We start from the raw sequence: 23,949 nt of genomic DNA on the forward strand, positions 1-23,949 counted from the left end.
GCGCCCGGGCCATCTTTGCTCCAATGGAGCCTTGGCTGCGGGAGGGGAAGAGAGAGACAGAGAGGAAGGAGGGGGTGGGGGTGGAGAAGCAAATGGGCGCTTCTCCTATGTGCCCTGGCCGGGAATCGAACCCGGGTCCCCCGCATGCCAGGCCGACGCTCTACTGCTGAGCCAACCAGCCAGGACTCTCCCTTGAAATTCTTAAACACTTACCTACCCTTTTTTTCTCATCATAAAAGGGTTGGCTGCAGATAGGGGGTTGAGATAATTTGAGAATATAACCCCCATCTTCTCAGATTGACAGCCAACTAAATAAAGTGTCCATAAAAGATTCAATCCCAGTCTTTATTTATTTGGTGGAATTGGTAACAGGCAGCAAAAACCCTGATATTTCTGGTTTAATTTCTTCTTATATAAGGTCATAGAGTGCCAGCAGATTTTTGTATTTAATAAGGAATTAAAAGAATCACACTATAAAAATGCTAACATTTTTTTTCTTTCTATTATCTTAAAAAGCAAAATGGAGAGACTTTTGGTCAAGATGGTGGCATAGGTAAATGCAATACTCACCTCCTCCCACAACCACATCAAAATTACCACAGAACTATAGAACAACCATCACCTAAAACCACCTGATATCCGACTGAATGGAAGTCCTGTACTTAGGAATTAAAAAAAGAAACTACATAGAAACTAGTAGTAGGGGTGAAGATGCAGAACAGGCTGGTCCCACACTACATGTGGCAGATAAAAATTGGGAGGGATATCTCAGGTTCAAAAGTCCCCCATGAGAAAAAAGTATCCTGACCCCTCATCAGGCCCCCAAGTTCCAATAAAAGAAGTGCCTATAACTTCTGGCTGTCCAAACCATTAGGGACTGAGACTGAGGGAGATGGAGTGCTGCTGGAGTCCCAGGCAGTTCCTCTTAAAGGGCTTGTACCTGGACTCATATGGACTCACTCCCTTTGAGCTCCATTGCTGGGGCAGCAGCTTGAAAGGCACCAGAGACTTACTGGGGGACCTGAATTTTCTGGCATCAAGATAAAAACTGAGGGAATAGCTTTCTTCCAGATAAAAATGCTGGCAGAGGCCACTGTTCTTTTCTGAGACCCCCCTTCACAGAGCCAGGGACACCATATCTTAGTCTCCATCAGCTTGGCTCCATCAACTTGGCCCCACCCTGGTGATTCCATAAGGCCTCACCTCACCCAACTTTTGGGTTCACCCAAGCTGTTTCAGTGGCTTTTTCATATGAATGACCTGTCTTGGCTCATGCTTCAGAATTTTCTAAAATTTCTCAAACAAGCAGAATCTGGCCTCAGGGTATGCCATACCTCTTTCTGAGTACCCACCAGCCCAGCACTAGCAGCTGTCAGAGTGGTTTGCAACTTGGCTTTGCCTTGGCATGTCTAAGGTCAGCACAAGTAACAGCCATCTGCAGACTGTCTTGTAGCTCATGCTGGTTAGGCCTGACCTTAGCTGGAAACTTCCAGGAGGCCCCAAATCCAGTGTACCCGGTGGAAAGACCATGCCAGAGTACAATCCCACCAACTGCATGAGTGACACACTCAAGGAAAGGGAAGATTCAGCGGTCACCAGAGCCTTGCTGAAGGATGCCCTGTACTGTAGGGTGGGCCGATGCACAGCTGATCCTCCACAGTGAACGCTGGAGATTGCAGCCAGTCCTTGCTTGCCAACAGCGATCAAGGCTCAGATGCAAGAGGAGGGTGTACTCGGCCCACATGGGGGGGTGCATCTTGAGTGCCCAGCTTAGGTGATTGAGGCAGTGCCACTGGACCCTACAGAACACCTACTACATTTGGCCAATCTACCAAGCCTGGGAGACACAGCAGCTTTACCTAATACATAGGATCAAACAAAGGGATGCTGCCAAAATGAGGAAACAAAGAAACATGTCCCAAATGAAAGAACAGACAAAACTCCAAAATGGAGACAAGCTATATAATAGATGCTGAGTTCAAAACATGGGTTATAAAGATATTCAATGAACTTAGTGAAAACTTCAACAGCATGAAAAAAAAAAACACAAAAAAAACAGCAGGACATGAAGGATACACTAACTAAAATGAATAATTACAAGGAATCTACAGTAGAGTAGATGAAGCCTAGAAACAAATCAGCAATTTGGAATATAAGGAATAAATAAATATGTAATAAAAACAGCAAAACAAAAAAAAAAAATCCAAAAAAAGTGTAGATAGCATAAGAAGTCTCTGGGACAACTTCAAGCATACTAATGTTTGCATCATGAGGATGCCAGAAGGAGGAGAGAGAGTACAAAGAATTGAAAACCTATTTGAAAAATAATGACAGAAAACTTCCTTAACTGGTGAAGGAAATAGACATAGAAATCCAGGAAGCACAGACAGTCCCAAACAAGATTAACCCAAAGAAGTCTACACCAAGACACATCAGAATTAAAATGCCAAAGACTAAAGACATAGAATCTTAAAAGCAGCACGAGAAAACTAACTAGTTATCTACAAGGAAACTTCGATAAGACTGTCAGCTGATTTCTCAACAGAATCCTTGCAGGCCAGAGGGATTGGTAAAATGTATTCACAATGATGAAAAGCAAGGACCTACAACCAAGATAACTATACCCAGAAATGCTATCATTTAGAATTGAATGACAGGTAAAAAAAACCTGACAAGAAAAACCAAAAGTAGTTCATCACCACCAAACCAGTATTATGTGAAAGGGTCTTCTTAAAGAATAAGAAAAAAAGAGCCTCACCAGGTGGTGGCACAGTAGATAGAGCATCAGACTCATATGGGGAGGACCCAGGTTCAAAACCCTGAGGTCACCAACTTGAGTGTGGGCTCATCTGGTTTGAGCAAGGCTCACCAGCTTGAGCCCAAGGTTGCTGGCTTGAGCAAGGGGTCACTCGGTCTGCTGAAGGCCCGCGGTCAAGGTACATATGAGAAAGCAATCAATGAACAACTAAAGAGTTGCAGCAAAGAATTGATGGTTCTCATCTCCCTTCCTGTCTGTCTGTCCCTATCTCTCTCTCTCTCCATCTCTCTCTTTCACACAAAAAAGAAAAAAGATATAAAATATGAATACTAAATGGCAACAAATACATATATATATTAACAACTAAATCTAACAAAATAAACAACTAAAAAGAAACAAATACAGAGAAAAGACTGATTGTTGCCAGATGTGAGGGAGATTGGAGGAATTAGTGAAAAAGGTGAAGGGAATAAGAAGTACAAATTGGTTGTTATCGAATCGTCATGGGGATGTAAACATAGGGAATATAATCAGTGATATTCTAATAACAATGTATGGTGCCAGATGTGTGTGAGATATATTGGGATGATCACTTCTTAAGTTATATAATATGCCATCACTGGTTAATATACCTGTAACTAATAATAATGTATATGAACTGAAATTGAAAAAAAAATTAAAAACAATTAAAAATAAAGGCAAAATGGTAATGTTTAAATAATATTATTCTCATTTGAAATTCACACAGATTATTGAGTTTGCTAAAGTATTTTTTTAATGCAATGAGAAAACAAAACTTTCCTAATGAAAAGCAGATTCTGGCCTGACCAGGAGGTGGCACGGTGGATAGAGCGTCAGACTGGGATGCGGAGGACCCAGGTTCGAGACCCTGAGGTTGCCAGCTTGAGCGCGGGCTCATCTGGCTTGAGCAAAGCTCACCAGCTTGGACCCAAAGTCCCTGGCTGAAGCAAGGGGTTACCCAGTCTGCTGAAGGCCCGCGGTCAAGGCACATATGAGAAAGCAATCAATGAACAACTAAGGTGTCGCAATGCGCAACGAAAAACTAATAATTGATGCTTCTTATCTCTCCATTCCTGTCTGTCTGTCCCTGTCTATCCTTCTCTCTGACTCTCTCTCTGTCTCTGTAAAAAAAAAAAAAAAAAAAAAAGAAAGAAAGAAAGAAAAAGAAAAGCAGATTCCGTATTACATTAGGTAATAATCTAAAATGTGGCGAGGGAGAAAGAAGGTGGTAGAGGTAAATACCCTGACTTTACCACTTAGTAGCCTTGCGGTTTTTTCTTAGGCAAGCTACTTAAACTTGCTCTACACTACCATCTTGATATTTAAAATAGGAGTATAGTAGTTAATATATTATAACTGTATATAATAGTTAATACATATTGTACATTTAGAGTTCTTAGAAAAGTGTCTGGCACATAGTCACAACATAATGGATGCTATAATTTTTTTATTATCATTATTAATATTGATACCAATCTTATATTGAGAAGGTAGAATGTTAGCCAGCAGCCTTTTAATAAATTTATATGAAACATTAAAAATAGTTTTAGAAAGTTAAAATATCTAAATGATAATTTTTGACTTATGAAAATGAACAAACTTATTTAAAATTTAGCTATTATTTTTTTCTAATTTCTCAATACTTTCTCCTCTCCATGATATCATAGCACCTTTTCTTTACATCTCTAGATTCCTTACTTTTACTTAGTCCATTCTCTTATGATCTTAATCCTGTAAATTCATTTCTCTTCTTTTTAAGCATTTCCAAGACTCTCTAGCCCCTTGACCTTCCACAATCTCTTTAAGTCTATCTCACTGACCAGGGTGATTGATGTTCTTGCCCAAGCCCACCCCAATCTCCTTTCAGGCAGGAAAGTTTCTGCGCAGAAGAGAATGTGGTTTTCAAATTATGTGCCCTTTTGTGAAAAAGTCTCTCAGACAGCCCCTTTACTGCTATCTCAGTTTCTTACGCCTTAGACATTTGTGGAGTCCTGCATGTGCAGCGGAACAATCATTTGAATGTAGTACACTTAAGATCCTCCATTCTCTAAAGGCCCAGTGATCCATGAAAGTCCCATATCAGCACAAATGATTCCTTCCTGCCTGAATGTAGCAGATGGAAATGGAAATGATATACTCTGGTAACACTGCTTTTATTACAGCTGAATGATTTGCATTTTGAAAGTTGGGAGTTTCTTACAAAAACTAAAGGGAAAGGAAGGGTACTGGCTATTCCTTAGGTGCAGGTGTCAGTTGTATGAAATGGTATCAATCACTGAACCTATCTCAGTCTTCCTTGCTGCAGCAACTGTAAGAAGACATCAATGCTTGCTTGAGCTCATGGCTTACTAGGATTGTTGCCTGAACTGAATGACCTAATGAATATGAAAGCAATTCACAAATCAGAGTATTTCCTAAATGCAATAATAATCTACTACATTTATAACCTTTGCACTCTTTTCTGTCTCTATCCTTATCTGGGCATCTAATTTCCCATCATAATCCAGATTCTTTCTTCAGGGGAAAATGAGAGCAAGATTTATCCCATAAGCAGCAATGTTAGCAATTTTCAGAAGGATTTTTAAATATATTTTTTAATTTTACGTTTAAATTGATGAGACAAATAAATTCTAGTTTCAGTTTTTGTTTGCTTCTTCGACAGCAGAATCTTGAACACTGTTCTGTAAAAGGATGCTGCGTAATCATATTGAAAGATATGAGAAAATAAACCAGTTTGTTTACCTCAGCTTTTTGTGATTTGTGCAATACGTACACAACTTTCAATAAGTGGGTTTGTCTTCTTGTCTACATAGGCTCTGCTATAGCCATTTCAAGTTCAAAATTACTGCAAGAAAAGTAATTGATCCTCTATTTCAATATACCTGCTGTTTCATGAGCTCTCTTACCATTCAGAGGAATCTATTTCTCACTGATGTTGAAAAACATAATAAGGTCACAGCAGGGAAGCTTTAGCTTCATTAAAGAACATTGTTATAAAAATAAAATGATCGAGGGCAAATTGTTTTTGTCCTTGTGGTACTGTTTCTGCAGATTCACATTAATCTGAGAGTTTAAAGCTGCAATAAATTTGTGATCTTCTCTTTATCATTTTCTTCACTGTGGTAGCCCCTAGTGGTAGAAAGAGATGTCAATCGCTCACGTTCCAGGGGATTTTTTTCCCTCTGTCGAATAAAAAGGAAATGAGCCTCTCTGCAAATAAGGGCTGCAAGCCTGTCAATAACTAAATTTATTTCTGCTTTTAAAATATCACGGAGAATGCTGGTGTCCAGCACAATGTAGATGCCAGCATTATTTAAAAAGTGACGGAGCAGAGAAATGAATTGGAATTTTGACCCACTCAGGCTTCCATCTATCATGGGAGCCTATAATAGGGGAACGAAGGAGAAGGATTTAAGATAGAGAATCAGTGATTGCTCTATTAATCTAGTTTAACTGATACTAAAATCTGACAGAGTGCATTACAAGTTGCAGGCAGTAAGGCTTATCAATGCATTACTACTTTCAAGGTTCTCTCTTGCTTTCTCTGCCTTTAGCTCCTGGCAAAGGACAGCTTTCTACAGTTCAATTTCTCAGTTTATTTTTGACTGCTTTTAATTAAATTTGATGGCCTGCTTCTGCAGCACTGAAATTACTGGGATTGAAAAGCACTTTGCTGTTATAATGACAGCTCCCTTGATGTCTGTTCATTATTAACTGCTTTTCAAAAGTGCTGCTCTCCACTCTCATTTTATAAATATTTAAATAACTGAATTTCTATAACACAAAAATCTGTGCACAGAAGATAGGGATTCTATTGCCTGTTTAATAGGTTACACACAGCAAAATAAAATTTTCTTTATTTATGACCTTTTAAAATTGTAATATTAATCGGGATGTGTCCTTAAATCATCCTGTAGGTAAGTTCTCACACAATTAGCAATGTCTTAAAATAGTCACTGACTTAAGTAGAGTTTATGAGATTTCATGCATATACTTCTAAAATAAAATATCTTAGAAAATAGAGGGTATTTTTCACGTGGATAAATAAAACTCTGGAATTAACTTGAGTGTTTTAAAAGTTATTCTTTCTGGCTTTTAAAATAAAATTAAGAAGTATGCTCAAAGACAGCTTACTAATTACACAAAAATGTTATTGTCAGGAAAACAAATGACAGTGTAATGAGAAGAATAAAAGTAAAAGCCTTAATATAAGAAAATAAAACCTGATTATTTGACCCAGATACAGTATTAATGTCTTCTCTTTCCCCAAACCTCAGGCAAATAACAGCAAAACATTTTTTTTAATCAACGTATAAAACCTTAAAGTGGAGATGCTATAGGAAGAGAGATGACAATAGAAAGGCTGACAAGCAGCCGACAATGTATGTCAGGCACTGCTCTAGCTCATTTAGCATTTGTGATATCCCCATCATCATCTCCATGTCACAAATGAGGAAATGAAGGCACAGAAGCATTAAGCAACTTGCGAATCATCACACATTCAATAAGTGTTGAAGCTAGGATTCAAACCTAGGCAGTGTGGTTTCAGAATCATACTCTTAATTACTGTGCTATATTTCCTTATATTGTGGAGAGTAGGTAGAAAAGACAGAAGTGACTAATGATGTAGCAGAGTGGATAAAGGACCACCCATGTACCCATGTGGAGTACAAGATTTCAGCTAGCCACTCACAGAAATGTCCAAGAAGCCCAGTACTTATAAGAACTGAGTGCTTCAGAAGACAGGGGTGAGGTGCAGTCCTACAATGAACAACTTCATAAAATTTTGTATTGGTTGCTCTCTCATCCCCCACAAATGGCAATGACCTCTCCAATTCCTGTCATCTCCCCCACCCAGCCCAAAACCCATATTCTAAACTTTTTCTCTGGAGAAAATAAACATGTATACTTTAGACTTTGGGCAAAGCTATTATTTGAAGTTGACATATTTTATCAAGGAGCCTATAACTCCCTTCCCCTGCTTGGTTTCCAGAACACCAGTAGACAATTAAATTATTCAAGCTCATCTTCTAAAACCCTACTCTAACATACAAATAGGGAACAAAAGATCAGTGATTTGGGCAAAACTGCAATATCACTGAGACCTCTAGCTAAGACCTATCATAACAACCTGAGATAAAATATAGAAAATTAAAGAACAACAACAAAAATACTGGAATCAATTTCCACATAATAAAACAATGTATGCTATGATTATAAAACAAAAACAGAATACTGTAATAACTAACAAACATATTATTGGAAATTGAAAGTATGATAAATAAAATATAAAACCTAACAGAAAATCAGGTGACCTAGAAGGGAGTAAATATAGCCATCCACCCCAATATGCCACTTTGATAATCAAAATATGGCATCTTGATTAATTTGAATTAAAATTACTTGAGGGATAGCTAGTGAAAGAACACTCCGACCCTTCTTTGTCTCTGTAAAACAGGAAATGAATCTCCCATTTGAAGGTATCCTCCCTATGCCAGTATACTGGGTAGCAATACCTCTCTCTGGCTCTATAAAAATATTTAAAGCACTATATTTGTGATGTTATTGAAGTCCAACCAATGTAAAATCTACAGACCACTGGATAAGGATCATAAAAGAACCAAGTTTTTGGGCTAATACTCAAGACCAACAAAATTACTGTTCACCTTTCCTCTTCAGTACTTCTCCTATTTACTAAAGGAAGAATTGCTAGCTGTTCTTTTCTGTCTTCTCTACATTTGAAGTCATTTTTGTATACATATTGTGCCCTCCATCTACAATGCCGTTCCCAGCCTACACATGAGCTCTGTTTAATTGATATCAAGTTCAGCTTCCTTTAAGAAGCCTTCTCAGTTGCTTTAACACAGTGAAAAGTTGTTTGTCTTCTGGAAAATAACTGGCTTTTAATCTCTCATCTTTTGGCATCTAACACTAATAAATAGTTATGCAAATAGATATGATATTTGCAATATATATATATTTTTCAATATATGCCAATATATATATAGTGGTACCTTGAGATACGAATTTAATTTGTTCTGTAACTGAGCTTGTAAATCAGTCAACTCATATAACAAACTGCCGATACTGGATGCACCAACTAGCAGCAGCTTCCCGAATCATGACTCATATCTCAGAATTTTGCTAGGATCTCAAACAAAAATACGAACCGAATCACAGCTGGTATCTTAAAAAAAATTCGTATGTTGGTCTGTTCTTATCTCAAGGTACCACTGTATGTGTGTGTGTGTGTGTGTATATGCATAAATAATATATCAGTACTACTTAATAGTGCATGCTATTCAATATACCATCTGTGTATATAGTATATCTCCTCTTGCAGATGATAATTACTTGAAGAAAGAAATAGTTTTTTAATATCTATATTCCCCAAAGGTCTAGAGTAGTACAATGTACATAGTAAATGCTTAACATTTTTTGAATTATTGCACTTTTAGTTATTGAGCACCATATTTTGAAAGTTAGTGCCTTTCTTTTTTAGCTCTGCTCTATTTTCAGTCATATGAATATTCTTGAAAAATGTAAGCACAAGAACACAGCACATACATAAAAAGAAATCAGTTGAGAATTTGGATTGGTGATGATCTAATTCTGCCAGATTTTACTACATGTTATTTGAAACTTTGAAGTGATTTCAATGCAAAAACATGAAATGCATTTTGATTTAATCTATGCATATAATTGTGAATGATTGTTATGTACTGATTTGTATGAACAAATCCTCATCTTCTGATAATTTCCAATATTTAATTATAAGTTGCAAAATATCTTCATTATAGTACTTCAAGTAAATGTAAATTCAATTGTAAAATTAAACATTACTAGAGTTGCTGGCAATATTAAATAATTTTTTTGTAGCATGATGTTAGCTGCAGCTTAAATTTCACATCAGGAAGTGTTATTAAAATTATGTAGTTTGATATAGTTTCCAGGTCAATGAATCAATACTATCTTAATATTCTGTCTTAATTTTCATATCACATTTATTTTATGAGTGGATTTCATAAAAAGAAGTAGCATTGTGTTGACAGGTTCATTATCTTGGGATTTTGTCCAGAGTTGAATTCCCTTTATAATCAAAGGGCAGAGAGAACACCTCGAATAGAGAGAACAAATGAACCATACTGATTTGATGGGCAAGCCACACACATTAAAGTGAAAAAGATAGAATTTTCTCTGCAAATACTTACTTGAGCATACATTACTAAAAAGAAAAAGTGATATTTTCCTACAGGAACAACAACTACTCCTACTTTAGTAGAAATAGTCTCTCTCCGGATGCATACACAAACATATACACACATGTGTTTTTTGGTAACTTGTACCTACTATTTGTAGTCACTAATATCTGTCAATACTCACATCTGCAAAGTACTTACACACTTCTAAAAGGCTTCCACAAACATATGAGTTGACTTACAGAATCGGGACAATTAGGAATTAATAATTAAGCTTTGAGGATTGAGAAGAATATTATGCTCTGGGCTTAACCAATTCATGACAGGATAAATATTTGAGCCCAGGTCAAATATCAAATCTGTCCATCACATCTATATGGGTATGTTGACAACTCTAAACTACCACTGCACACATTTTTTTTCAGCCATGATTTAGTTTCTGCTTCATGTTAACTCACACATTTATAGTGCTCATATTGGGAAGAAAAGCACAGAAGAGAATGATAAAGAATTACCAAGAATAAAGTTACTGATGATAGAAAAAGGAGAAAAATAATTTCAACTGATGTCACTAATATGCTAATAAAATTATTAACAAATTTGGCCCTTTCTCCTGTTCACTAGCTAGGGATAATTCAGACCTGCTCAGTCAACTGAGCAGCTCCTCATATGCACCTCTCCCCATCAAGCAGGCTTTTGTCTTTTCCGATGTGATATCTGGGGAGGGTGGAAGAAGGAGACCCCACTCAAGAGTAATCTGAAGGAGCCTGATCAGGCAGTGGTGCAGTGTATAGAACGTTGGACTGGGATACAGAGGACCCGGGTTTGAAACCCTGAGGTCACTGGCTTGAACTCAGGCTCACCAGCTTGAGTGTGGGTTGCTGGTTTGAGCATGAGATCACAGACATGACCCTATGGTCATTTGCTTGAGCCCAAAGGTTGCTGGCTTGAACCCAAGGTCACTGGCTTGAGCAACTGGTCCCTAACTCTGCTGTAGCCCCCTGGTCAAGGCACATATGGGAAAGCAATCAATAAACAGTTAAGGTACCACAATAAATAATTGATGCTTCTCATCTTTCTCCCTTCCTTTCTGTCTGTTCCTATCTCTTCCTCTCTCTGTCTCTGCTAAAAAAAAAAAAAAAAAAAGAAAAGAAAAAGGCAGGAAGTATAGCCTAGGTGAGGCTGATACCTGTGGTTTTTTTGTGTATTTATCTAGTAGACAATTAGAGTGTGGGTTCAGATACATGTTCGGGAATATTGGAGCCATGGAAGTCAGAGTGATTATCTAAGCAGAATATACAGTAAGAATAAAAAGGGCAAAGGGTGTACTTAGAAACCCACAGTCGATGGAGAGACAGAGAAGTTAAGAGCTATTCTATATTTTTAGATAAGCAAATGAAACATATTCAGACACCACTAAAGTCTGAAAAATTTTAAATTAAGATTTGCACTAGAATATGGTAATGAAACATAAATAACTTCAAAGAGTTGATTAATATTTTCTTATTATAATTACTTATACAATGATGTAATTTTATATTTGTTTTAAAGGCAGCAATATTTACAAAGCATTAGTATATGATAAAAGATAGTGTTTAGTATGTCAAATTGATTATTTGGTCTAAGCTTTAAAGATATACTTAATATTCAAATCTGGGCAAGGTGTAGCACTTTTGCTATCATTATCTAAAAAATGAGATATAAAACAACATAAGTGAACATAATGTATACATTTATCCATTTCAAGAGGTCAGAATTAGCTATTGTCCATGATAATGAAAGCACATTTCTGTATATTTAGCCTGCAAGGCCCTACTCAAATGCCATTCCTTCTTTAGGGGCCTTTATACATTTACTATATAGGAATTATCTTCATTCTCTAAAACTTTAATTTACTCAAACAGAAAAGTTTTAGATTTTTTTTATATAAAAAAACCTATAAATATGCTTTTCCTTTAACACATATAGAGAACTTTACTCCTTTTCTGTTTTTTAACCTGTCTGGAAAGTATGGTGAATATTTTTTCATGACCTTATTCATCTATAATCTTATTTTGTATCTTATAAAAATTAATGATTTAATGTTCATAATTAAATTTTATTTTATAATGATTATAATAAAAATATTTATTGGGAAAACATCATAAAAAACAAAGTAAAACCAATAAAAATCATCATATAGATCTCTTTTCTTATATTTTCTCTATAAATACACTAATGTTATGCTATAAAGATATTTTTTTCACCCAGCCATTTTAACTTTAAAAATGTGCCTGCTCCTTCTCCTATGTCTCAAGCATCTATTTTAATAGTTCTATAGAAATTCATTCTTTTTAAATATATATCATTTTTACACAATTAAGTATTTGGGCTGATTATTATTTTCACTACTATTAACACAAACTATGAGAAACATCCTTTGTTTAAATCTTTTTAAACATCTAATTATCTTACATTAAATCACTAGTTATAGAATTGCTGTGTTAAAAGGAGGGCTTATTAACATATTTGATTAATAGACTAAAAACGCATGGCATGTTCCTGGTATCTTGCCTTGTTTGCCTTGAATAGTTTATTTTTCTTATTAATCTTTGAAACTGTGTGAATTACAATAAGACATGCATGTAGACTTAGTAACATGGGTCTTGATAAGTATTAAAACATGATTTTTAAAAATTAGGTTGTATAACACATCTTTTGTTCCCTAAATCAATAGTGTATTACTCTCTTCAGCCCACAACAGTTTTATATTAATGTTCCTAGGTGATGCATATTTTCTGACTTAACAGATTCCTGAAGGTAAAAACTTAGGAAGGATCATAATTAGACTCTGGTCCGCAAAGGATATACTTAATCATTACTTCTGATCTCTTAGATTTTGAATATCAGAAATCAAAGAGTCTTTTCAGTTATGGAATTATCTGCTCTAATTGCGTAATTCTGCCAGTGACAAGTTTTGGGTCCTCAGAGGTAACTTAGCTCTCAGTGCCTGCCATGAAGCAGGCTATAAAACAGAGTGTAATTTCAAAATGCTTGATGACTCTGAGTCCCCACCTCGGTCACTTCTATAAATCACAAACCCTCCTCATTCCCAAATACTGTGTGAAGTTTCATCTTTCACTCTATTTGTACATCAGGTATTTGACACTCAGTTCAGAAGGAAACTCAGTCATGGCTACCTGTTCTATAACTTAAAGTCAAAAGGAGAAAAAAAAAGAATCTACATTGACTTGAAAGCAGCATAGAATGAAAAATCTGTATCTTTTAAAGAGATGCGGTAGTCCTATATTTTGAAAGGGTAGAAGGCTTGATGGAGTTACTTGATGAACTCTGTGTGTACGAGCCAGAGAGGTGAGTATGCTGTGTCTGGGAGAACCGAACCCACCTGGAGCTGAAGCCCATCGCTTCCCTCAGCGCTGGTGCCATGCTGCCAGCCAGACTCCTTCACTGGAGTATCCCAGGCCAGGAACTTCGTGCTTTTTATTTCTACCTGGAACATAATACAGTGTCAGTCATTTATTTTTTCATGTTCCTTCAAGCATTATAAGATATTCATTATGTTATCTTTTCCTGTCACATTAGACACTCATTTATCAGAATGCTCAACACAAAGAAAGGTGTAAACTCTTCACCTCTATAATTTACACCTCAGTGATTAATACAGCACCTGTTTAAGTCAAAGAGACCATCTATATTTTATCTCCCATAAAATGTTCCTTATAAGGGTTATTTATTATTTCAGTGCAATCACTCTTATCCATTTACTAAGTAATTGATGTGTTAATTTAAGAAGCCATTTTCTATATATCATCCCTAGAGACTATAAATCAAAATACAGTTTAAACCCCAGAAAGACGCTCATGATGAAAATATTTCATTTTCTGATTTTTTTTCTTTTGACCATGAAAAGGAATCTCACAGGAAACAGAATTTAATAATGCAATTCCATTAGTTTTATGCCTGCCCTGTTTTATATTCTTCAACTTGAAGACACGGATGAAGAACCTGAGATTTCCTCAAATGCACCAATGTTGCTGCTTCGGAACATGAGGGGGAAATAGATATTCTGAGCACACAAGGAAAGCATAGGCTTGGCAGAATCCTCACAGCTGGCTGCCGGTGAGAATGGGATGTGTTAGGGACGTTTGCTCTCCAACATTAGAGCCACTTGACCTTCAGCGCTCTCAGCCTTGCTCCAGTCTGGTGCACAATGGAGTGGATTTAGGAAACATGTGAAAGATGCAGCTACATATCAATCTCATTGTGATTTTTCCAACCTGCACTCTTATGGCCTTTCCCTTTGTCCTTTCCCAGGATCTGGAGTTTGACTCTGAACTGAATTTCATGGTAGGGATCCTGCTATGTGCTGACATTCCTCCACATCCTCAGAACTAAGGTTAGGGAGGTTGATACACTCACTGCATGACCCACCTGACAGAGTATCCCTCTTACTTCTTGTCATACCTACTTGATACTAATGACTTCTTTGAATCACCACCACATACTTGGCAAATCCCTCTTGAAAGTGCTTCATGTACTTCAACACATGCAGACTTTAACTGTGTTTTGATATCAATTAGGAACCACTATGTCACCATGTGATTAGTACTTTAGTTTGACTTTCTCTGAGAAGAATAATGGAAAAGGTGCAATAAAGGTTTACTTGAATTCCTTTACAAAACTCAAACCTTAAGAAAAATATTGGCCCTGACTGTCTGGCTCAGTGGTAGAGTATTGGCCAGGTGTGTGGCTGCCCCAGGTTTGATTCCCAGTCAGGACACACAGGAGAAGAGCCATCTGCTTCTCCACCCCTCCTCTTGCTTCTCTCTCTCTCTCTCCCCCTCCTGCAGCCACAACTCCATTGGAGTGAGTTATCCCCGGGCATTAAGAATGGCTCCATGGACTCTACCTCAGACACTAAGAACTTGGTTACTGAGCAATGGAGCAACGGCCCAGATGGGAAGAACATCACCCCCTAAGTGGGTTTGCTGGATAGATCGCAGTCAGGGCACATGTGAGAGTCTGTCTCTCTGCCTCCCCTCCTCTCATTTAATATAAAAATAATTTATTCTTTTCTAGGAGCCCTTTTTATGATTTAGATTTCCTTCGTATCATTGTGGCACCCATCTTATCCCCTTACTGCCACATTAGACTGCCATCCCCTCTCATTTTGATAATAACAATGATTCTTAAATGCTGATTTGGTGCCAACTGAAAGCAGATGGCACTTTCAAGTAAAGATAATTTGAAGAGAGTTCAATAAAGAAGCTATTTACAAAATGGCGGATTGTATGTAGGGAAACCACAAGGGAAGGGATAGGAGAGACATTTTCACCCTGATGTCTACTAGGACAAAGGCAGGAAGTAGTTTCTTTCAACAAGAGTCAGATAGGGTAGGCCCCTAGAGATGATCAGTGATATTTGCTTGGAAGCCCCAGGGAGCACAAGAGGACACAATGCAAAGGAGTCCAAGGATCTAACACTAGAATCTTCTCCTTTCCCTCTGGTTTTCTGCCTATACTACCTACAGGACAAAACCCATTGGAATACCAAGTGCAGGGGAGACTGCTGCTTAAATACATCCAGGCTGATTCCCAGCATTTGAGAATGGGATGGAAAACGGTTAACAGGAATCTGAAAGAACAGATTTGGAAAACACTTTTATTCACACTTTGAAGCACAGGATTGGAAATCAGGTGTTAAAATGAGCCCTAGCTCCACCTACCTGTGTAACTCTAGACAAATCATTTAACTTTTATATTTCCTAGTATCATTATTACTACCATGGATATAACATAAGTACTTCAGTTTTATTGTTATGACTACATGGCACAATGTACCTACAGCACGCACTATTATGAAGTGCTTAATAATAGTAGCAATAATGGCAGTGATTCCTCTGAAAATGCAAAAATAAATGAACATACACACTCTAGTCAGACTAAACTCCCCAACACTTGTTCTAATAGATCACATATTTTTTTCAAATATCTGACTTCCTTAAGTGTTTTTCTCTCTGCTTAAGAATAATTCTCTTACTGACCAGATGGTGGTGCAGTGGAGAGTGTCAACCTGCAGTGCTGATGACCCAGATTTGAATCCCCAAGGTCGCTGGCTTGAGCACTGGCTTATCCAGCTTGAGCGTGGGATCACAGACATGAGCCCAAGGTCACTGGCTTGAGCAAGTGGTCACTGGCTCAGCTGGAACCATTGGTCAAGGAACATAAGAGAAAGCAATCAGTAAACAACGAAGATGCCATCATGAAGAACTGATGTTTCTCATCTCTCTCCCTGACCCCCAGCTCTCGCACACATGCTAGAGAGAGAGAGAGAGAGAGAGAGATATTGAGGCACTAATTCTCTTTTCTTCCTCCATCCTCTGTTTACTTAGAGAATTTATATTTATATTTTAAAATTCATGAAATGATACAATGTTTAGTCTCTCTCAAGTAAATGAGATCATACCCCATTTGGTTCTCCATGGTACATATCACCCTTCAAAGCAATTAGACTCTGCCATCTTTCTATTTGACTGTGAGCTCTTAGAAGGAAAGAAAAGGTTATACCTGACAGATTTGTATCCTCAGAAGGTGGTTCATTGCCAAACTTGTAGTAGATACTCAATAACCATTACATGAAAAAATGAATATGTATTACTAGAATAAGTTCATTACAAAGTAAGGAAAAGCTTCAATAACATATTTCCTCTTTGCCCAAAGGGGAGATCAATCTGTGACAAATGGTATAAAGTGGGGACTAGGCTATTATGGAAAGTCACAAAAACTCTGAAGAAGAAAAAGAGATCCCAAAGAAAAATTCAAGCAATTATACAACTTTTCCTCATGATAACCTGGCTGAAAAATTCACCTCATTTATTTCAATGTTGCCAGAAGGACTCTTCTTCATCTATTTCAAGCACTTGGGAACTTACAAACTAGGTAACTATGATCTATATATGGATCTATATATCTAATGTATTTGAATAAACTAACTGAAAGTTTACCTCCTGGAATTATATATATATTATATATATAATTATATATATAATATATATATAATATATATATAATTCTGACTTAATCTTGAAAGGGTATCTCTTCCTTCTATTTCCTTCTAGGAAGTAGAAATAGTCCTAAAGGCACAGCATACTTGGTAAGTGCAATGGCCACCTGAGAGATACCCTTTCAAGATTAAGGGAGCTTTTCGCCCATCCATGGGGAGTGCTACCAACTGCCAGCCCAGTTCTCATCCTACTTTGAAGTTGCCCTAAGCTGGTCACAATGCCTCAACAAGGCCTCACTCAAGGGCAGCCTAAACTATCTCATTCTTCTTGTTTGAGGAGCAGCAAGGTATCCAATATGCAGCTAGCAACTAGAGAGGGCATGCATTTGTTCATTCTTCATATATATATATATATTATATATATATATATATATATATATATATATAGTTTTGTGAATAGATAATGAACTTGCATGAATCTCTGCCTCACAAAATGGCATATAGGACAAAGTGATCTCATCCTTACCTCCATTCTCTCCATTTCCCAACCCTAGCAAAACCACCTTTACTGGCATCTGTGCGTCCTTACAAAATGTCTGCAAAGACAGATATGTATGTATATTATTATCCTTTACCCCTCCTACAAAAAGTAGCATGCTTTCTTCATTGTTATAAGCCTTGTTTTTTTTTCACCATCCTAAAGTAATTTAAAGGGCTTTTAATATCAGTAAATAAGCAGCATCTTTATTATATTCAGCTTTGTGTTTTTCTAGTGTTCTGATACACCATAAGTTATTTAACCAGAATCCCCAATATTTATATATTCTAAATTTTGTTATTATTAAATAGCTTTAATAAAAAAGCACTTGCATATATAACCTAGTATCTAAGAGGTAAATGGATAGAATATATTCTTTTGACTACGTGGAGGGAGGTCAAAGGTAAGTGCATTTATAACTTTCAAATATATTACCAAATTTCCCCCCTTGAGAATCAAACCAAATTAATGCTTCCACCAACAATCTATGAGACTGCTTGGCTATAAAGAATTTTACATTCTTAAAAATCTGATAGGAGAAAAATTGTGTCTTAGTCTCATTTTAATTAGTATTTTCAAAATTAGGAGGTTAGGTTTGGTATAACTTCATGACATATAAGGGATGTTGTGTATCTTTTATGTGTGAATTTTCTATTAGTATTTTTTTTTGCGATTTTTTTATTCCAATTACAAATTAACACATATTTTCTTATCCTATGCATTTTCAAAATAAAACAAAATTATCATCATCAGCAAAATACTCCCCTATGTTTAGGCTTTCTAAAGCTTCTGTTCCTGAGCTTTCGAGACTACGTTGCAAAGCTAAACATCACAAAGAGGTCCCACAGTGCCCTCTCGTGGCGACCTGCTCCATCACATCTTTCCTGCATTAACTCGGGGCAAAAAAGTATAGATACAGCTTGGAATTAAAGGCTCTACGCTTACCTCAAGTCTCCTCACCCCTCAGATAAAATAGAGACACGTCCACCCTGAAAACAAAGAGACATTGAGCGACTTCAGCTCTCAAGCACCCAGGTTTGTTCCTGCAAGTTGGTGGGAATTCATTACTATTCTAGATTTTTGTTTGCTTCCTAGTTTCTATAAAAGAGGGCCCTACAGTATATCGTCAGTGGGCTGCCACGCAGGCTTGTTCCGGGGGGCCGCCTCTGCTTCACCTTCCCTGTACATCAGTGAAATCAAAGTACTATCATCACGTTCCAGAAATCCAGGTAGTAAAATTATCACCAATCAGCAGTCAGAAACCTGAAATTCATTCATTCATTCATTCATTCATTCATTCATTCACTCATTCATTCATTCATTCCACAAGTATTTGAGAACTATGAATAGTGTTTCAGGTACTCATAAATTTTTCAGGGAACAAAAGAGAAAAATATCCTCTTGGAGCATACCTACAAGTTGGTGAGAGACAATAAACGGTAAATGATAAATTAAGCAATTGATAATACTATATGGGTCTGTGTGTGTATGTGTGTAGCAGGCTATATTTCAATTTAAAACAGGTAGAGAAAGGGTAGGCCTCTTTGAGCAGATGGCACATGAGTAAAAGTTTGAGGAATATATGGGAGCTCTGTGGTTTTAAGGAAGAAGAGCCTTCTAGGAACTAGAAATAGTCCTAAAGGCACAGCATACTTGGTAAATGCAGTGGCCACCTGAGAGATACCCTTTCAAGATTAAGGGAGCTTTTCATCCGTCTACAGGGAGTGCTACCAACTGCCAACCCCAGTTCTCATCCTACTTTGAAGTTACCCCAAGCTGGTCACAAAGCCTCACCAAGGCCTCACTCAAGGGCAGGCTAAACTATCTCATTCTTCTTGTTTGAGGAGCAGCAAGGTATCCAATATGCAGCTAGCAACTAGAGAGGACATGCATTTGTTCATTCTTTCAACAAATATTTATTGAGTACCTACTATATTTTAGCACTAGTTGTGGTGCTGACATATAGAAGGAAGAACACCTACAAAATTTCCCTGTTTGTATAGTGGAGATAAAAGTTAAATATTAACAAATTATTTTATATAATATAATAATAAGGTCTAAGAAAAAATCAGCAAAAGAGTGTAAGAAATATCTGGGATGGGGTTGCAAACTGGGATATGGGAGAGAGGTACATCCTTCTTAAGGGAACTTCTGAGTAGAGACCTGAGGAAATAAAATGCCAGTCTCATGGATAATTGAGGGGAGCATGGCAGGTATGGGTGACATAAACAACAAAGCTATTCAGGAGCCAAGATTATATAAAACAGCGAGAGGTCTAGTTTATTTGGGATGGACTGAACGAGAGAGAGAGAGAGAGAGAGAGAGAGAGACTTAGGAAGCGAGATCAGAGAGTCATGAAGAGAAATATCATCTAAAGATGAGTAGGTATTCTATGAGTTAGAATCATGGCTTTGACTCCTAATGAGGTAGAAAGCCAACACAGGGTTACTGAGTAGAAAATAGGCCCATTCTGCTTAAATATTGAGGTGGAATGAGGAGGTTCAAGTCAGAAGCAGAGAAACAATTAAGAAGGTTATTGAAACAAACTAGAAAAAAGTTGAATATGGTCTGGACTACAATGGAAGCCATGGAAGTGGAAAGAAATGGCTAAAATATGAATACATTTGAAGGTTAAAAAAAACAGGAGTTGCAAACAGGTTATTAGAACATAGATGATATTAAAAGCCCTAAGATCAGATGACATCAAAGGAGTCAGTGTAGTTAGAAAAGATAAGAGGTAAAGGATGGAAGCCTTGGGTATTTCAACTCTTCGAGACTGGGAGATGAAAAGAAACTAGCCAAATGTAAATATATACATAACACATAGATACAGACAACAGACTGGCCATAGCCAGATTGAAAGGCGGGCCAAAGGTAAGGGGAGGAGGGCGGGGCAGGGGAACGGAGTAGAAAGAGACTTGGCCTGCGGTGGAGATGCATGGTACGGGTGCAGGTGGTGTTATACTGAATCGTACTTTGAAACCTGCTTTGTTTGGCAAACTGTGTCAACCAAATACATAAAAACTAAATTAATTCATTCTAAACAAAACAGACAAAGAAAAAGGTAAGAAACTAGCATAGGAGAGTGCTGGTGACCTATGGAGGAACATTGGATTGGGATGCCAGAAGCCAAGTGAAAACAGCGGTCTGAAGGGAGAGAATGTGTTTCTGTTGCTGGTAAGTCACACGAGATGAGGGCAGAATTGTGCACTGTACTTGCAGTGTAGACAGCCTGGGCGACCACAGGTGTGTTCAGTGACGTGTAGAGGAGGATGCCAGAGAAGAGGAATCAAGACAAACTTGGCAGGGAGACACTGAAGAGCCTATACATACTATTTCCATACACAAGTTTATTACAGTTGGCCAGATTTTAGTCAAACTAGCAACAGTACTTACTTACTCTTCATAAATTTCAAACGACTAAAATCCTGCAGACCAGACTCTCACAATAGAATTAAGTTGAAAATCAGTTACAAAATGATGAACACACAGAAATAACAACCTAAACAGGTGGAAATAAAAAAAAACAAAACCATTCATTTGTAAAAGAAAATTTAATTTTAAATTAAAAACATCAACTGAGTGATAACAGAACTACTACATATTAAAACTTGAGACACTTTTGGATCCTTACCTTCTGTTATGTTCCATTTTCATAGCTGAAGACTGCTTCTAGGGGAGAACTTACAGAATTTGCTCCTTAAACCAAATCACCATCATGTACCCTATTCCTAAGAATTTGACTCTGTACTCATCTGCCCCATTAGATTTTGGGCAATTTAAACACAAGCACTTACTCATCTTGATCATTTTTAGCATGTGGCAGAATACTTAGTAGGTGGGTGGTGTTCAATACATACTTATTTAATGAATGGATGAGAATTAACTGTACTAAAACTTGGTAAGTACAAAGCAACTTGTATGGCTGAAAACACCTAGGTTAATGAGTGGCGTGTAGTCTGTCACCAGTTAAATTGAGTGAGTTTAAAAATAAAATTTTTTCTTCAATCAATCTGCAAAAATAAACTCACAGCAAGAATTCTAGTTCCAAAGGTTGCTTTTTAGTCCCCACAAGGTCTCCACTCCTGAGATTTTCTGTGACCTTTTGCCTGGCTCTTACTGAGATATGCTCTTATTGTAAAGAGAAAACACATTTTTTCCTATCAGAGGACTCCAAACTACTGCAACCCCAAAACTCCCACATAGATATTGGCTTCCTGGAGTGCAATCTGACCAGTGGAAAGGCTTGGAAGGTTCTCACAAAATACGTAAATCCACTAATGCAGTAATAGACATCTAATTCTAAAGACACTGATGTTGTGTTTTCCTCAACTTATGCCTGGAACACCATAGATTTTCACAATAATATCAGAAGTAAACACAAAGGAGATCCACTGCAACTTAATGTTGTAATTGAAGCAAAATGTTCTGTAAATCAGACCTGTGAATATGTGCTATCACTTTTATAATGCAAACAACATAATTAACAATGAGTATATATAGTATTTAAATCCTGGTTTTGGAAGCCATGCATAGAATTCTATTTACTTGTGAAAACCAGAAAATGAAAGTTTTAGCCCAAGAGCCCAAAAATAGCACAAAAGGTGTACATTTTTTATTTAATTTAAAAAATGACTTGGATAAGCTAAGAAGTTTACAGTTCCTTTTATCATGCATTTGTTTGTATAGAAGGGGCTTATTCAGTGTGGTGAATAGTTCTCAGATATATGAATATCTCATTTAGCTTTCAACAAGGTAACTTAAAATATAATGGTAAAATGTAGTTGTCCAAATTCTTTGCTAGTTATATTTAACATGTGTTCTAGAGATGACAGTAAAATTGAAAATATTATAGCGTGTAGGTATTGAGAGCGAAAATCAGATTTTCTTTTTGTATTTTTCCAAAGTGAGAAGTGGCAGGGGTGGGTGAGGGAGACAGACAGACTCCCACATGCATCCAGCCAGGATCCACGCAGCATGCCCACCAGGGGGCAATGTTCGACCCATCTAGGGTGTTGCTCCACTGCAACCAAAGCCATTCTAGAGCATAAGGTGGAGGTCATGCAGCCATCCTCATTTCCCTTGCCAACTTTGCTCCTATGGAGCCTTGCTGCAGGAGAGGAAGAGAGAGACAGAGAGGAAGGAGAAGGGGAAGGGTGGAGAGCAGATGGGTGCTTCTCCTGTGTGCCCTGACCAGGAATCAAACTAGGGACTTCCACATGCCAGTCAGATTTTCATTCTAAATTCTTGGTTCCAAAGATCCTTAAAGTTAACATTGTTGTACATATTTCATCATTTAAGAGGTCTTTTTTTCCAAGAACATTTGTGAAACTAAATAAACAAGTTCTTTGCACATAAAGTGATTTAAATAATATGCCTATCAAGGTTATTTTATTAAATGGGTCATCCCTAAGAGAAAACATGCCCCTACAGAAAGAAAGAAAGAAAGAAAGAAAGAAAGAAAGAAAGAAAGAAAGAAAGAAAGAAAGAAAGAAAGAAAGAAAGAAAGAAAGAAAGATAAAGGTAGAACTAGATGGAGAGGACTATTAAGGATTTCATTAGTCTAGAAGATATCTATGAGTTTCCTTTTTGGAGGAAGATCCTGCCAGTGAAATACCCTATTTTTTCTTCTTGACCTTGTCAAGAAAAGGGACAGGTGGAGAACAGAAGTAAAAAGAAAAAAAAATGAAGAGGAAAAGAAAATAAAGCCTAAATCATGAAGAGTGGCCAAGATGTTTACTGATGATCCTAAAATGATGTCCTCATCATTCAAGACCTTATACAAAGTCACCTTCTTTATGAAGATGAGGCTATACCTCTCGAAGCACAGTTATTTCATTTACTATACTTATAAACGGCACTGCTGTTCTCTAGCAACACTACTGTCACTGTTTTAGTTAAAAAAATGTATGACTATTTTCCCTCATTAGAACAGGATATTGCAAGATGGGTCATGCCTCCTTCACTGCAGCCCCTCCTGTCCTCCACTCCGCTCTCATCTCACTCCCTCCCCAGTGCCTAACCTCAGGCCTAGAAATAGTAAGTCCTTTTGAGTGTTTATTGAAAAAATGACTGACTGAACATGAAAAATGTAACAGAGGCCAAAACTAGAGTAAAATTTAAAGATAAGTTAAAAGTCAAATAGTCATGCAATTTTAGCTTCTCCTCTTTGGTGACTGGCTTATTTATCTGATGATACAATACCCTGCTACTATAAGAAAAAAAGACCAATGTTTTGAATATTAAAGTATTGTTAATTTGTTTTATTTTTATAATTTCATTAGGGTTACAGAAATATGAAGAAATGGTAGGTTTCCTACATAAATAAGCAGAATTTGTGAAAAATATTCAAAATAAAATGCAAAAATCAAAAACTTTTACAGTTTAAAAGGCTCTTCAGAAGCTCCAGAGAGAACTTGGATCGATTTATC

At 37.0% G+C, this 23,949-nt stretch overlaps 1 protein-coding gene across 2 annotated transcripts in view; it reads right to left on the reverse strand.

The window, feature by feature from the left end:
* PTPRD (protein tyrosine phosphatase receptor type D) overlaps positions 1 to 23,949 on the reverse strand; it is a 2,510,439-nt gene that overhangs the window by 1,753,056 nt on the left and 733,434 nt on the right. Inside the window, exon 4 of one of the 2 annotated variants that reach the window (XM_066257235.1) lies at positions 13,364 to 13,464. The gene's annotated coding sequence lies outside the window, so the exon portion shown is untranslated. Of the gene's footprint in view, positions 1 to 13,363; positions 13,469 to 23,949 lie in introns of both variants that reach the window. The other variant, XM_066257234.1, reaches the window with a different exon arrangement.

This window comes from Saccopteryx bilineata, chromosome 2 (genome assembly GCF_036850765.1).
Source record: "Saccopteryx bilineata isolate mSacBil1 chromosome 2, mSacBil1_pri_phased_curated, whole genome shotgun sequence".
NCBI classification, from domain to species: domain Eukaryota; kingdom Metazoa; phylum Chordata; class Mammalia; order Chiroptera; family Emballonuridae; genus Saccopteryx; species Saccopteryx bilineata.